The sequence below is a fragment of the Gordionus sp. m RMFG-2023 genome, chromosome 5, assembly GCF_954871325.1.
Source record: "Gordionus sp. m RMFG-2023 chromosome 5, tfGorSpeb1-WG-v2, whole genome shotgun sequence".
NCBI lineage: Eukaryota > Metazoa > Nematomorpha > Gordioida > Chordodea > Parachordodidae > Gordionus > Gordionus sp. m RMFG-2023.
Window position 1 is genome coordinate 6,138,530 of NC_088779.1, and position 16,529 is coordinate 6,155,058.

General features: G+C 23.9%; 1 long non-coding RNA gene across 1 annotated transcript in view; it reads left to right on the forward strand.

Annotated features, from left to right (window-relative positions):
- The window catches only part of LOC135929626 (uncharacterized), a 29,684-nt gene that overhangs the window by 497 nt on the left and 12,658 nt on the right, over window positions 1–16,529 (forward strand). The window lies entirely within an intron of this gene.

The window sequence follows — 16,529 nt, forward strand, 5'->3', positions numbered from 1 at the left end:
CAAATTTTCAAAAGAACAAGATAGAATTTTAATTTTTATTAAAATATTTAATCATTTATATGTAAATTTTTTAGAAGAGTAAATACTCTTCTATAATTTGTATATCTGATTTATGCTAAGAAATCATATTCTCTCCTTAAGATCTGTATTTTTTAATTAAGTTTCAATTTTTATATATAATTAGCTAATAAGTATTATGATATTTTGAATAATAAAACAATAAAATTATTCTATATGAAACATTTTAATAAATAAAAATGCATTACAATGGACAAAATTTTCACTTTTACAAAAAATGTAAAAAAAATAATTAAATTCTTAAAAGTTTATATAAGGCACTAAGAGTATTTTTAAGTATCCATTCATGTAGCTCCTACAAAAATCAGGAGCTCTAGCCAATTTTGTAAAAATTTGTTCGACTAACCCCAATCTCCCCTTTAAAATATATATAATAAATGAAATAATAGAAACATATCTAGTAATATAGGTACTTGAGGATGAATGCTAACAAACACAGAAACACTTATAATTTAAAGTTTGATTTTTATATCATAATTTTATGTTTTACAAATTTTAGTTTAAATATTATATGTCCTATCTGAGATATGAGCTATTTAAAGATTCGGAGACACTCTTTTAAATGAATTTATATGGCACATTCATATTTTGGAAAACTGATTTGATTAGAGATGTATTTCAGCATGAGATATATTTCTTCATAAAATTTTTTGGATTTATTCTGATTACTATAAAAATTGTATTCAAAAAAATTTATATTTATTAAGATTTGTTCTAAAATTGAACATATTTTTTATGTCGTGGGTAATCTATAGAAGTTGAATTATATTTCGGTCAAATAGAAAACAAGTGATTTAAAGTGGATAAATTTTTAATTCCCATGGATTCAATATAAAAAATCAATCCAACTAATGTCAATCATTTGTGAATAATTATGGAGTTAGTCAATTAGATTTTATTAATGAAACTTATATTTAAAATATTTTCTTATTTGTTATAATAAACAGATGAAGCGATGAAAGAAATCGGTAAATATACAATTTTCCTTATATATTTTAAGTCATTATTTAACCAAGAAAATTTACTAGAAAATTTTATTCTAGAACTACCTTTCCCCAAATTTGCAAATTACTTTGAACTTATTAAAAATAATAATATAAATATATTTAAACATGATATATGATTATGAAACTTTATGAAATGCGAAAAGAGATTTTAGAATTTTATATAATGCCAATTTTATTATTTTTAAGCTCTTCATATTTTAATGCCACCTTATATTTGGTGTAAAAACATTTTGATTAGTGTTGTTAAACAGCTCGTTTTGAGCCGATTTTTAAAAACGGCTAACTCAATATTTTATGCAGAAAAATATTACGCAAGCCTGAAGATTTTGCTCATAGAAGGAGCAAAGGTTTAGACATATATTATCAAAATCTCGAGGCTTAAGCAATATTTTTCTGGCTAAAATATTGAGTTAGCCGTTTTGAAAAATCGGCTCAAAACGAGACGTTTAACAACACTAATTGATTATTTTACCTAAAATACAATTTTATCATAAAAAAAATTTAAATAGGTGAGTATAATATATTTTACATTTAAATTTCAAAACATGTCATGGTTTTTAAATAAAATCCTTGAACCCACAAGCCTCATGCGCCGACTAGCCCTGGTCTCCCTTATTTTTAAAACAATCGTATAATGCAAGATAAAAAAAATTTTTATGTTAATAAGTTTAAAGTAAAGAATTGCTAATTGGACTCGTATGCAATCTAAAGGAATTATTCTATTTTTTGAGAAAACTCATATTAATATGAAATTAAATAAATTTTTAGATTTATGATCAAATTTTTTAAATTTATTTAAGGCCAAAATGTTTTATTTTATAAAATCAAAATAACAAAATTTCTCAAAAATGTATATTTTTTCTGAAGATGTTAGTAACTCAATAATATTTTTAAAACGACATAATATAAACCATCATTCACTTAATGTTGGGGATCAAAATGGAATGACATTTAAAAATTACTAAAGCTAGCAGCAATTTCTGGAGTTAAATCGCAATATGGATGTTGAATATGAAAATTTATCTTGTTCTAAATAAACACATTCTTGAATAAAATATTTTAAATTTTGTGTCTAGGAAAAATATTGATTTAATCATACATATTGTTAAAATTATTGAATTTACAATATTTAAAAATTAAGATTTGTTATAAAATATGATTTTGCCTTCAATAAAATATAATCAAAAATTAATTTGTATTTTATTGTTATTTTTATAAGGGATGAAATTTAATTCATTACTTTTCAGATCTTAAATAACTCCTTTTTTAAATAATTATGTAATATTGAATAAATCTCATATCTTCTAAACTAGCGGCCTAACTTAAAATCTTGCACAGTTATTACATATTCCTATATTTATAAATAAAAAAAATTTAAGTGAAAAAAAAATCCCAATTGTTTTATTCTCCTTTGGTTTCTATTTCGAGTTTATGACAATTTTTAACAATAATGTATATTATTTAACATTAAAGTCAATGTTATATAAAGAAATTTAAATGATCCTTCCAGCTTAATTATATCCGAAGATATCTAAAATTAAGGAGAATATTTTCGGGGCATTTAAAGACCTATAGCCGCTGTTTGGAGTATTTATCTGTTTTAATTTTATTATATACAAATTCTTAAATAAATTTTAGAAAAATCTGAGCTTGTTGGGTTGAAAATCATTTTATTTTTTTATTTATCATGTCATTTGTTACAATAAGAAATGGTAGCAATAAAGTATAAACAAGGCTTATTTAATTTAATTAACCTTTATTCAAACAGAAAATCAAATCTAATAAAATTTTATTACAAAAATTATATTTAATTATCGATAGAGGAAAGCTTTTATAATAATATCATAAATGCATTAAATGTCAAAAATATATTTCTTTTTCTCATTTTTTTTAAATTTTCAATTTCACTAACTTTAACAATTAAAATTTGCATACTATAAAAAATTATTCAAATATAATATAATCAATTTACATTAATTATAACAACCACAGATTATTTTAATCACAAAATCAAGACAGAATTAACCATATATATTGGTTTATTAAGATACTTTCTTTATATTTAAATGTAGTAGATGTAGAGAGTAGAAAATTACTATATAAGAATTTTTGATTTTGCTATTTTTCTGTCTTTTTCCTAAATTTCAAAAATTTTTTATTAGACTATTATGTTTAAAGAAATTTTTAACTCAATATTTTTCGGAAATATTATTAGTTCAATAAATATTATTTTATAGATTTGCTTTTTTTTTAATTTGAGGGTTCAAGTCTAATTATGTAGTGCTAAAGGCTATTATATTTTTATTAGTACTGGATCTAGTTTAAACTTACTAACACTATGTATTTTTTCAACTTTATTATTTTTAAATAAAATAAATAGATATAGCGATAGAAAAATTAAGTAAATTTGTAATTCTTATATAATATTATACAAGTAGATCATATATCGTAGGAATAAAATCTATTTTGAAGTTAAAATAATATCATTATGGGTGATATATGATATTAGGTATATTGCTCTTTTTTTCAAAAATTTATTTTATAGGCTTATAATAATATGATTGCATAGATTCATCTTTGATTAAAAAATAATTTTTTAAAGATTAATTTTCTTCTAAATTTAACTACATGCTCAGGGATCTATAACTTTTTAACTCTTTTAACTAAATATTTCCAAATTTATCTAAAAAATGTTTTAATATATGATGAGTCTTTGGTCTTTTATGAATATTTTATATATTTAATTATAATATTATAAAATAGAAATTATATTGAAATATAGCAGGAAAATATATTACATCTTCTTAAGAGAGAGATTAAAATTTTGTGTTTATTTAATTCTAATGTTATTAAAAAGAATTGTTTCTCTAACTCTGTATTATATTTTTGTCGTATCAATAAAAATGTAATTTTTAAATTTGCCATACTTTACATATTCTAAATTTATTTATATAGACTAATATAAATAACTCTAACACATATTCTATTGGTAGGAACATCGGATCATATTTATTTTAACATTTAAGCCTAAAAGATTCTATCACATTATTTTGTAATATCAGGATGAATAATTTACAACAAAACTATAAATAAGTAATTTTAGAGTAATACTACCCAAATATGAATGGCTTTAAAATTATTATATATTCATATAATAGACTTAATTTTAAATTTTAAATCTTTTGACTGATTTTTAAAATCTTTTTAAGAGAAATTGAAAATATTAGGAGTGAATGAATATAAATACTCCATTATACATAAATTTGAAAAAAGACATATTAACAAATAAAAAATCTAAGTAATATTAATAGGACTAATCAAAATCATTATTTATTTATAAGTTATGCTTGACATATCTAACTAAAAATATTGACAAAAAAATAAGTTTGAAATGATTATTTAAGTCAAAGATTTTGTGATAAAATAGTTGATTTAGGCTTTTAATTTAAATGCATCTTTTTTTTCCACTGAAATATAACTAAATTATATGAAATTTATAAAAAAAAAATTATTAAAATATTTTATATTTTTATTAATTATATGAATAGAAAAAATATTCCAAGAGATATGTAATTTTATATTTAATAATAGATAGGGGACTTAAACTTGTCGAATTCTTTTTTGTCTTTTATACAGGGTTGTGCATTTGACCGGTCAAATACAATTCGGTCAATTAACCGATATTTGACCGGTCAAATATGGTCAAATACGTTCAAATATCGTCAAATTCAAATAAATGTTTTTTACACCAATATTAACTTTATTTTGCATTTATATAATATTATAATAAATCTATGTATAATAATAAATATCATAATATTTTTAAATTCATTCTATAGTCAATGTTTCACCCTCCGTGGCAGAGTCTTGTTCCGATTCATATTCAATATCATTATTTTCTTTAATATTTTTAATCAATCTTAAATTATGATACACTCTTACTAATTTTCCTGCTGTAGAAGCCTTTAATCTATTTCTGTTTTTCGTGTGAATATTGCCCCAAACCGACCAATTTCTTTCAGAAGAAGAAGTCGAACTAGGAAATGTTAGTAAAATATTAGCCACTTCTCTTAATGGGCAAGGTGGGCAAAATGCATTCCACCAACTTGAGGCCGAAATTTTATTGTTTCTTATGGAAGTTACAACTTTCCACATATTATGGCTATTAAATATACCGCTTTTGCTTCTGAAATTTACTATATTACTCAAAATATTTTGATTATCACCACCAAAATACCCAATTCTTGTATTATATTACATGTTAATCAAATTCAGTATTAGTAAGATGCTCCCCTTGATATTGGGGGTCCAATAAATAAGCAGCATTGTGAGCACATGTATTTAGATCAGTTTTTCTCTTTTCAAACATAACCTTAATTTTTTTTTCTTGAGATGGAGAAAATATAGAATCATGGCATGATTGTATTATGTGTTTTTCCAAATTAAGCATCTCGTTTTTTACTTGGGCCAAAGTACATTTATCCCCTTGCACTTTCAACAATGAGGTAGCTAAAGGTTGGAGTATAGCTAAAAATTTTAAATTTTTCGTCCAAAATTCTTCGTTTAATATATTATTGGTAATTTCTATGGGACAAATATCACAAACAGCTTCTTCAACAACTGATGCTTTTAGACCTTTCTTGCATATTTGAATTTGCTCCATACATTTTATTGACGATGCCCATCTTGTTTGGCTAATTGTACTTAATGTAGATGGTATGCCATGAAGATTCTTATTACGGGAAAATATTGCAGCTGGTATGTGTTTATTCTTGAAAAATTTAACAATTTTTTTAATTATTGAAATATGGTCACTGAAGGCGTTCAATCGTTCAAAATCGTGAAAGAATAACTGCAATGTATGCGCTGCACAACCATAACATTGTATATGATTATAAATAGATTCAGATTTTAGAATTCTCCAAGCTGCTTTCATGTTAGCGGCATTATCAGTAACTAAAGAATATACTTTTACAAGATTCAATTCATGAATTACATTTTTAAATTCCTGGGCAATATAATCTGCCGTATGGCGATTTTCCTCAGTATTTAGAAATTTGTAGAACACTGGAACAGGCGTCATCACCATAAAATTAATAATACTCTCGTTTCTAATGTTGCTCCAGCCATCTGATACAATTGATAAGTAAGGAGCTTTATCTATTATATCTGCAACTCTCACCTCCATATAACCTGACGCTTTGTCTAGAAGATATCCAGCCAGCTGCCTTCTCGCGTAATGTGTGAATAGGACTTATTTTTTAAAAAATTCTTGGATGTAGGGATTTTCAGTGATGTGGAAAGGTTGCTCGCATATACAGCCTTTGCAAACAATTGATCCAGCTCATTTTTTTCTTTGGGATTAATTCTATCTATGAAACCGGTTATACAAGATTGAGATTTATATTTAATCGCCTTGCTTGTAGATTGATTAGAAATAATGGAATCAAATTCTCCTGAGTCACAAGACAAAATATTGTTCATTTGATAATCATTCTTTCACCCAATTCTTCATTAAAGTTAGACTTAGAAGTATTACAAATTACATTTGTGATATTTTTTGTAGAGGTTGATATTTTGGAATTTGAATAAAATTTTTCCTTAATTATAACAGGGCACATAGTACAGCTGCTTAATAAATGTTTGACCATTCTATCAATGTGGGTGATATAGGACATCTTGCAAAACTTGCATACCGCTTTAACTGATTTACCATCGCGTACTTCTTGAAAATGTTTCCAAACATGTTGCTTTGGTTTGACCATAATCCTTAATATATTAAAATTTAACAAAAAATGATTTTGATTATTGTAAAGTTAATCAATCTTAACTATTTTATAATTATCGACCAATTATTCCAATAATTTCTTAATATTATAAATATAATATAATATATATAACTTTTTACCAGAATTGAATAATATTCCGTAAATCTGACCAGAACAATTAAAATGAAAATTAACTTTAAAAACCAAATATAGCAAGTATAAGTAAAACAAATGAGAATTAATATAATTTATACTCGGCTAAATATTAAATAAAATTTAAATTTATTAAAAAATAAGAATGAAAAAATAATATTATGATTATAATAAATCGGGTATTTTTATTTTTTTTAAGAAAAATGAATTGAAAAAAATAAAGAAGGCGAGAAACGGCAATGATTAGCCAAAAAAATAACTAAAAATATTACTATATTTAGAAAAATTACATATTTATATTTTAACAATAAAAAAATTCTTTTGTTTTTAACAATTCATGATACAAATAATTTTTTAAATAATTGTAACCTAATAAGATTGATAAACTTGCTTTTAATGCATACTAGTTAATTATATCAAAATATTTATTTGCCATTAATATTTTAGAATATTTGACAGTATTTGACCGGTCAAATACTCCTCCGGTCAATTGACCGACATGCCAACCCTGCTTTTATATACACTTGAGAAAGACATAAATAAATCGAAATCTATTAGTATATTTTTTACTCCATGAAAATATTACCTTGTGTATAAATTATAAATATTGCTGATTGATTTAAGTCTACAGGGAATTCATGTAGATTTAGCTCATTAAATGATGTCTTTTTATTTGGTAAGATGGTGAGGTATTTTTAGGGGGTTTTACTGTGGTTATGGCAAGAGATAAAATGGGAAATTAGTTAAGCAAAAATTGTTCATGTCTAAAAGCATATATTTTAAGTGCCCTTTAATTATTAGGAAATATAACTAGGCCACATCTGAGAAGGGGGTAAGAGTTCTTTAATTTCAACATTTTTTAGGGTAAAGTAGAGATAAACTATATTTGTACATTAATAGCAGAGTAAAATAATTGTTAATAAAGAATTCTAAATCTAAATTATTTAGAAATTTTTTCAATATTATTACTAAATTTATTGACTCGAGTTCTAAATAAAAATAAAAATTTTACCATAAAAAAAGAGGTTTTAAATGAAAAAAGGTTAAAATATAGAAAAAACGATAGTTATTAAAAATTAACGGAATAGGTAAGTTCTCCCTCCATCTTGATTCTATTTATTTCTAAAATACTTATATAAAAAAATTAATAATTATTTTCTAATTTAAGATAATTTCGATTATTCCTAGAATTTATAATCACAACTCAATACGACTTGAGGACACTATTCGACTTTACTCCTTGAGTTCACGATTGGAGTTAATTCTATTCATGAGAGTTAACGACTCAAGTTCATAATTATGAACTAAGTTAGTCTACTAAATCGATTAATAACTACCTACTCTGCGTCGGAATGAACTCGCTTATTTAATAACGCTAATTATTACTGTAAATAAAAGGTATAAGCTATATTTGTTTAAACTTTTTCAACCTAAAAAAAAGATTAAATTTAGCTGTAAAACTTAATAAAATTTATCTTATTTTAACAAATAATATCAAGGGTTGAGCGTTTTACCTGCAAGGAAACATTCGATTTTTATTATTTTTATAAGAATATTTGGAAAAAAAAATTGATTAAATATATTTTAAGGATACCTAAGTTTTAAAGAAAAACATAAAAAAGGAAATCCATTTTAATATTTTTTCTAGGAATTTTTATATTTCGGTTATTCTTTTTGATAGCTTTCATAATTTAATTGTCACTGTTTTCCTAATTTTATATTTTGATTTTTTAATTATTTATACATCTAAACAGGTTCTAGGTCTAACGATATAAGTAAATTTAAATTTTTTTATATCTAGAAAATTAATAATAATATTTATAAGTTTTTCATTTTTTTTAAATTGATCGCTTTATAAAATATCATCAATTTGATTAAAAAAATGTCCTTACTTTTCAGGATTCTAAAAAATTTAGGTTAGAAATCGAATTATTTAATAGAATTTTATGGTAATTTCGGATGTTACTCTAAAATATTTATTATATGGTAATCTAATATAGAACATCATATAAATAAGTGATTAAAATTATGTCATTACCCCTATTTAAATTTATTTGTAGAAATTCTCATTTAAAACAACATTTATTTAAAAACAAAAATTTTCACACCAAACTTATAAATTATTTATTAAAAGTCAGAGCAATATCTATCAAATTACTAAATAAATTTATTCGCTTAAAATAATATTGCGCATCATTGGTATTGCATAAAAATATATTATAAAATAATTAAAATAATTTATATAATATAAAAGAATATCTATAAACTTATTTTTAAATAAATAGAAAGTTGTGATTTGTTATAGAAAAGAATACTAAAATCATTAACTAATTTTATTTTATAAAATATAATTGTGTCATCTTGAAAAAACTTAAAAAATAATAATTGTAAAACCTATGTGCATAATTAGTTGGAACTTGGAAAATAAATATTTTATTAGAGAATTATTTTTTATAAAATAAATTTTTTAATATTTGTTTAAAATGAATGATTAAAAAGAAAACTATTAAATTGAATGAATAGAGATGGTTATTCTTTAAACAGGCATTAAGTTAATCGCTCTTCAAAAATATTTAGTGGTTCCAGTCAAGATTTTGATAAAAAATTTTATAAGAAAATCTCCTTAATTTAAAATCGCATATTATATATATTTACGCGAAAATTGAAAATGACTATTAGAAAAATAAGATTACATTTCTTAAGTTGACCTTATCATCAAAATTTAAAATTAAATTTGCAATATAATATAAATATTTCTGAAAATAAATTTTTCATTCATAAATATAGATTGGATAAATGAATCAAACATTATTTTAATGTTTATCTGATTACAATATAATTCTTGCATTACAAGATATTAGTGCCATTTCAATTTCAATGATTTTCTATTTTATAAAAATTAAATTTAAATCCTTTTTTTGTAACAGAATTCTATGAATATTTGAAAATTATCTTTAAATTTGATGAAGAATATTGTAAATGATTATTTATATTAATTTTTTTTAACAGTTTTTTTTTAAAATAATATTCCTAAATTGTTTGATTTTAAAACCAACTTTGCTCTTCATTTTAATTGTAATTTTAAATTCTCATCTATAGTAACCGCAATTATGGTTAACTGCATAGTTTATTTAAAATTATATATATTAATTAAGGAATCGCGATGTGATGTCGCTTTATTTAATTGGTCGATATAAAGCATAGCTTAAAAATTACTGTCTCTTGATTTAAAATATTTTCTGTTCTTAATTTGTTCATTTTTTTAAAATTTATTATAGAAACAGCTGAATTATTTCTTGAATTTAGTAAATTTTTATATTTTTAAATTCACATCATTACTAATCAAATAAATTTTATCTTAAAAAATTATCATAGTAAATTAGAGTACACTCCCGTTTAAATGGGATTACATTTATAAGTTCTATTTTAGTCACTGATATTAATCAATTTATATATATTTTCAGTTAATAAGAATATCGAATTTTATTCGAAGAAGAAAATTCGTTTAAAATGATATAAGAAACCGATATTTAAAAAAAATATAGAGCCATCTTTGAAGAAGTTACAAAGGAAGTGAGAAATTTACGCTGAATTATTGTAGCGAAGGCTCTATAGATCCGATTATGCAGTAGGGTTCATTTTTGAAACAGGATGGCATAGCAAAGTTTTAAACTCTGCTTCTAATGTAACCCGATAAAAATAAATAGATATAGTTTCTATTTTATTAAGGTTTATCAAAAATAAATAAAAATATTATTAATAATATTAAATTTGTAAATTAAAAAGAAATATATATAAGGAACTAATATACACTTAAAAATATATTTTTTAAAAAAAAGTAATTTAAAATTAAATAATAAATTTATTAGGAAAATTCCATTAAAGCTAATATAAATTAGAATTTCTATGGTGAATTTTTGTCGGAAAAAAGCCTTCTTGGGGTTCTACGGTGTGTGTAGATTTGGGAGGTCGAGTTCACGAATAATGTATATGTGGGTAGGATTGGTATAAAAATATAATCATCAAAAGTTTCTCAAGACTACTGAATATTAAGGATGTTATAACTAGCTTCGGAGGAAAATTTGATGCCCAAACCACTTTTTTTGTTACTGCTTCCAGCCCAAAACATTTTATAATCTATGAAAAACTATTATGTTAATTGGTTGCCTCAATTTCTTCTTTATATATTCTGAGAGAAAGTGAAGTATTTAAATACCATATAGAACCATGTGCACAGAGGACCCTAGAAATAATAAGGAACTTTTTTAAAGAAGATAGATTTATGTTAGAAGTGGGGATTCTAGGTTTGGTGTTGTGCCTAATCGGTTAACCACCCGCATAAAAATCGGATAAACCTATATAGGTTTAACCAAATGTTCGGTTAGAACTAATTAATCAAAAATTCTGCATCGCCTAATCTTCCAGAAGCTTTTCGTAATATATGTATAGTCTTAATTACAATTTATTTATTTTTATTAAAATTAATTATATATTTTTATTAAAATTATTTATATATTTTTTTTTTACTTTCTAACACTCATTTTATTTAAAAAATATATATATAAAATAACATTTAAACTATTTGTAAAATAAAATTTATATAAAAACTATAAAACAATAATTAAACATTTAATTAGATATGATCGACGGGGCTTAATGACGTATGGATATGCAGTTGTTGGTATTCTCTGTCGAAGGTAGAAGCCTTCTTTTGGATCATCTGTGATTAAACGTAACTTTTGCCCTTTTGTTTTAAATAGTTTCAGGGCTGCCATTTGGTCTGGTTTGATTGTCGGGGCTGAGGTCGGATGCTTCCAGGGTAGAGGGAATATTTGAGGATTTCAAGGTTCTGTTGATAATTGAATTGTTAGCATGGTGTCTGGATAATCTGCATTTTGAGAAACGACAGTGAAGCGGGTGTACAAGACTATCGATGTGGGTTTCATATAGGACGCATGATGTGGGTGTTACGATTTCACATCTTAAGCGGAGGCCTGTGGCTATTCTAAGTTCTTCGTTGGTTAATAACAAGCCTAGATTAAAACTAGGTAGAGTTTCTAACCATTCATATCTTAGATGGGATATGGGTGAAGTTGGAATTATTGGATCTGGCAGAGGGGTCATATTATTGTCATTATGTATAAATGGGTTAGAGTTTAGGTGGAGAAAGAGCGATGGAGATTTTCTTTGAACAGCTTTGAAGTATAGGTAATCAACGCAATACTGTATCAATGGAAAATTCCAGTCTCTTTGTCTTGTGAATCTGGATATGAGCGATTTGGGGCATTTTTGCTCAAGAGGTCTAGTGCTGCCATACGATGTGGGTCGATATCTAAGTCTCCCAGTGTGTGTCGAGATTTAACAACTGAGGATAAAAAAGCTGAAATTCTTAGGGATATGGGGGATTGTATACCTATACCACCATTAATTATGTAAATTTATTTTTATAATTATAGTTAATATCTTATTATAATTATAGTTAATATCTTATTATAATCAAATTAAATATGATTATGATATAAAATTGATTCTATTTTAACATTTTTTTAATAAATAAATATGTTATGTTGCTATAGCTATTGTTATATGTTTGTTACATTCTATTAATAATTTTTTCCCTTAAATATTTAGCAAAAATTTTCAAATATCAAAAAAATCTATTTAAAAAAATCCTTTGTTATTTTAATAAATAAATCTTTGAGGTGAAATCTTTATTTTTTGTTTTAAAATAATCGCTTTTTAAGGTGATTTTTTTCATATAAAATATTTTTTATTATTTAAATATTTTTAATGGTTATATTTTAAAGTGACATACGCCATATTCATTTTTAACTTTTTTAAAGTACGCAATTAGGTAAAAATTAGCACGACTCGTTCAACATAGATTTTTAAAAACGGCTAGCTCAATATTTTAAAGACATTATTTTAAAAAATGAGCCAAAAATATAATAAAAGATTTCATCTTAAATATATTTATTAGACTTATCTTACGGAACAACGGACAATTAGCCACTGCAGAGTTTTTGAATAAAGTTTTAGCCTATGTTTCTTTATTTTTGGCCAGGTCTAATTCGCTTTATCCAAAATTTAAGGCTTAGCATATTTTTTTTACCTAAAATTTCAAAGTCTTTGGAGTATAAAATTAGCATATTATACAGCACTAATTTAGGGTAGTAATTTGGAAATCAATTATTAATATATTATTTTTTATCTTAGCGATTCATTTTAAGAAATATATTTTGCTGTTTATTTGAATGAAACTCGACTTATAAAATAATTTTTTAGCTTATAATTCACAATAAGATATTTAAATCATTTTAATAAAATAATATTTTGACGTGTTTGAGATGAGAGAAAATATTTGATAGATAATTATTTTGTATAATATCCTTAAACTCTTGAAGAAACCTTGAATAGTATCAAATAAACAAAAGAATATTTTAATAAAGATTAAATTTTTCTATTTTATTTGAGCATTTATTTAATCAATTTGACTGATTCGTACATTAAATAAATATACTATAAATTCTCACTTTTTAAAAAATATAATTATTTTTTATATTTGTTGGAAAAGAAAAGCAAATAACAATTTTCATATTTAGAAATTAAAATATTTGGTTCAATTCTATCAATATGCATGATAAATGTACAAATCGACCTAAACAAATGATTTTAAGGCTCCAAAGATTTTTCTAAAAATTTTTCAATAGTTAATATATAAGATAACTAAGAAAGATAAATTTTATCCTCTGATTCAAAACAACGACTTAAATATGGGTCTCTTGCTAAAAGGTGAGGAATTATAAAATGCTTCTTTTAATTTTAGATATCTTTGGAGTTTTTAATATTTTTCATATATATTTTAAATCTTATTTTAAGACATTAATGCTTATTATTAAATTTTACTTTATTAAGTTTTATTTGTCAATTTTTTTTATGCTTGTATATAATATATTAATATCAATAAAATATTCATATTAAAATAACATTATATTTTATATTACATAAAAATTTTTTAAAGCATTATTTTTTGATAGGTATTTGTTATTTTTTATTATTAAAGAGTCCGATCAAATGTCAACAGGTAAATTTTTTAATCCATATATAATTTTATTATTATAGTTATAAATGTCAAAAATATTTTTACAATATTTTATCACATTTGTGATTACCGCCTCCTCTTCTTCAATAAAACCATGTCTCCATGAAGCAACATCCTACCCTATCACTTAAGACATTAATAGACTCTTTAGACTTAATTTTCTAAAATATATTTTGGTATTATTTAATATTACTAAATGTCCTGTTTAACCTACTAAACCCTAAAAATGTATACTACATGCAATTAAATGGTGGTGAGATGAGGTTGGGTAAATATTGATAATGTATTAAATTATATTAATTTAATAATAAACTCTATTTCTAAATTAATTTCTGACCCATAAGTTGGTTTTACTGAATGAGAAGGATAATTTAAATATATTAGCTAATATAAGATCATCTTAACCCCTATTATATAAATCATGAAAATATGTTTAATCCCTTTACTTTGTAAAAATATTGAAAATTTCATAATACCTAAAACCTGGTCTATTATTTGATATCCATTCCATATGATAACAGAACCTTGTTTTTTTTTTATTTACTATTTTTGTAGTATTCGCATTACTATTTTTTATTTATAATTTCTAATCATCGATAAACCCTAATTATTAAGTTGTAAAATGTCACTTCTTATCTGGCGGCATCTAGTAATTTTTTTCACCCTTGGTAATTCCAGTGCATTAGTCATACAAATTTTACTTCTAGAATATTTCCTTAAATGCTTTGTTTACTTTTTTTTAGCTCTAGAGGAGTAATTATTTGTCTTCCTTTAAGAAGAGTCATTTTTAAAATTTAATTCATTTACATGTGTTGTATACTTTTTTATTTTTCCTCAATTTATACTATTATATAACAATATTTTTTTAATTTTTATAAGCTATGTGTCTCCGATGCATTTTTTTATTTATATCAAAAATACTAACAATATTACGATCATTATCACAATCTAAAAAATATATGGTGTCTTTGTTAATTAATCTCAATATTCCATTAGGGAGTGTTTAGTATTTTCCCTCTCATTCAGCTAAACATAAACCTATTTTTGTAGCCTGGGTTACATTATTTAATTTAACCGGATGTCACCTAAATTATAAATTAACAAGAAGTTAGATCTGTAAATATCTCAAAACTCCTACCAATTATATATTATCTTTATTTTTTTACTGCTAAAACGATTGTTAATCTTTCTTTCTCAAACTCAAAAGGACACCACTTTATTTGCAGGGGTTGCAGGGGACTATTTTCACACTCAAAGTGCAATGATACTATTGCGTTTTAAAACCTCTGATATATTATTAATTCTCAAGCCAACTTGACCATAAAATTCCGTCGCAAATCCATATATAAATCTGTTATATTTTTTGGAAGAAATACATATATTTCTAACATAGAAATTTCATATTTTAATCCTCTTGCATCATTCAATATAAAAAATGATGCTCTCATGGATGTTGAGTTGAATAAACTCACTTTTTGCCAATACTACCTATTAACTATATAATCCTGCCCATACTCGTTGCTACATTAACTTTTGGCTCTCACGCCCTAGCCTTTTTAAAAGAGTAAGGACATGGAATCTCATCTTGGACTGAGGATTCCATCGAGGGTTAATACCTCTTTTTAAGTTAGATATCTTAAACTTACTCAAAAATAATTATCTCAGCTTTATATTTTTATAAAAATGAGGCCACATAAACGAGAATATTGGAGTGTATGTTTTCGACATATCCTAGGTAATGGAGACATTGAAGAAGACTCCTTATTTCCAAAATGAATGAAAGTAAAACAACAATAATTATGATAATAATTAGTATTGTAAACATTTCTACAAATATTGAACGCTATCAACGTACACTGACAAAAATTCAACCCATTTGGGTTCAACAAAACGATGTCTCATTTAATATTAAAATAAATATAAATAAATATATTTTTTATTTTTAAAATAATATAAATAAATATATTTTTTATTTTTAAAATAATAAAAATAAGAAGATTTCTAAAAAATTAATGAACCTAAAACACGAACGCGTTCTCGTCAAAAAAGTAACGCGTTTATTTTCAAAGTTTGTCAAAAATAAGAAATGCCCCCCAAGCTATAAAGTGAAAAAAAATTATGAATTCCCTGAATCCTTATATTGAATATTTCTAATGCCAAGATATTGTTGTACGTCATCTAACAAAAAATTTCAAATATACTTTATAAATACCAAATTTGATATAATAGTAGGTGACGAATTTTACAGGACAATCTATTCGAAGTGTCCTGGATAAAAAGACCTTGACAAAAATACCCCGGATAAAAAACACTGAACATAGATAACTTTGGACTAAATTAATTACCTCTGGACAAAAAGACACAGGGCAAAAATACCGATTTTAAAATTTAAAAAGGGAAAAGTATAAAAAATTATTAATT